Source organism: Cebus imitator, unplaced genomic scaffold (assembly GCF_001604975.1).
Source record: "Cebus imitator isolate Cc_AM_T3 unplaced genomic scaffold, Cebus_imitator-1.0 Scaffold0, whole genome shotgun sequence".
Taxonomy (NCBI): domain Eukaryota; kingdom Metazoa; phylum Chordata; class Mammalia; order Primates; family Cebidae; genus Cebus; species Cebus imitator.
In genome coordinates, this window is record NW_016107315.1 from 7598788 (window position 1) to 7600214 (window position 1427).

The window sequence follows — 1427 nt, forward strand, 5'->3', positions numbered from 1 at the left end:
ACGAATTTTAGAAGTATGACGTATATGTTACACAAAAGGCATCTTTCAGTTTTAGGCTAAGGACTGTGAGGAGCCGTTGCCATTAAGGGTCACGAAGTGGCCACACAGACCCCTGGGAGCGGCAAGGGACTTGACTATTGATTATTAACTTGTCCTATTTTCAGGATGTCGGCTATGAGTAAAACGTATTTGCCCAATTAGTAAACTCTCCAAAGAGAACCTAAACTCATATACATTTTAGGATATTAAAAAGATAAAATATAACGATGAAATTGAGACCTTCGGTGTCTGCTGCTTCCAACACTGGACACACTTTTCCATTCCCTTGGTCGCAAGGCTGTCAAAGCCTGCGTCTGGCTTGGTTCGGAGCGTAGCGCGCTGAGCACACGGAACCCGCTCCCTTCCCTGCCCCCGTTCCACCCCACACACTCCGGGACGTCCATGTGGAAAGATCTGGCCCTGGGCGGGAGGCTGCAGATCGTCCCAGGGCCAGGGCTTGCGCTGGGTGCCAAGCCCTCCCCGACGAAGTCTGTTTTGTCTCAGGCTGGGCTGAGTCACATAGAATAGATAGTCGGTTAGCACATGTCCTCCAGATCATATTATCCACCTACAAATATAGCCTGTTAGCGCACAGGCACGGGAGGCTTCTTCCGGCTCGGCTGTGCTGCTCAGCGGGTGTAAACAGCCTCTGCGGTGTAAACAGCCGCGGCGGGCAGGCCGGGACTGTCAGCGCCCGCCCCTCGGGGCAGGTAAGCGCGGGGTGTCCGAGGTGGCCCGTGGGGCAGGAGCGGGGGCGTGCGCTCCTCGTGGGAGGACGCGGGTGGCCGGTGCCCCGGGCGCGCAGTTGTTTACGCCTTCCTCCGTGCCTTGGTGACCGAGCACCCGCCGCTGGGGCTTAGGCATCATGCGGCCGGTATCTGAGGTCCAGGACTACGGTGGGCTGGAGAGAAAGGAGAGAGCGTGGGGCGGGCGGGGGTCCCTGCGAGTGAATCCTGCTCCGGGTTAGCGGGTCCCCTGCGCATACCACCCAGGCGCCCGAGGCTGAGCCCAAAGTTTTCTGGTCCAAAGCGCTGTCCAGAGGAGATAAATCAGCTTTGTTTGTGCCCTGAAAGGGATGATTGACACGTGGCCCTGTAGGGAAGTCTTTTCTCCCAGCGTCTCACGCCCCCCTGGCTTGGGGTGGGGACAGGCATGAGGCAAGGGCGGAAAGTGACTGGAGACCCAAAGGAGGAGGACTTGTTTGGCTTGTTAGCGGCTCCGTCCTGTCGCTAGCTCTTCTGTGAAGAGGTTCTTCTTCACCCAAAGAACCTCTGCTAATCAGGCCAGGTGGAGAAAAACCCTCCGATGCCCACATACCTCTTGTTTTTGTCTTACCTTTAACTGGTGACAGTGATTCTTAGTTTCCTTTCTTTTTTCTTTAAATAATT

At 55.8% G+C, this 1427-nt stretch overlaps 1 protein-coding gene across 1 annotated transcript in view; it reads left to right on the forward strand.

The window, feature by feature from the left end:
• The first annotated feature begins 561 nt into the window (after positions 1–561).
• The window catches only part of LRRC2 (leucine rich repeat containing 2), a 48927-nt gene continuing 48061 nt past the window's right edge, over positions 562–1427 (forward strand). Inside the window, exon 1 of the mRNA XM_017521676.2 lies at positions 562–749. The gene's annotated coding sequence lies outside the window, so the exon portion shown is untranslated. The remainder of the gene's footprint in view (positions 750–1427) is intronic.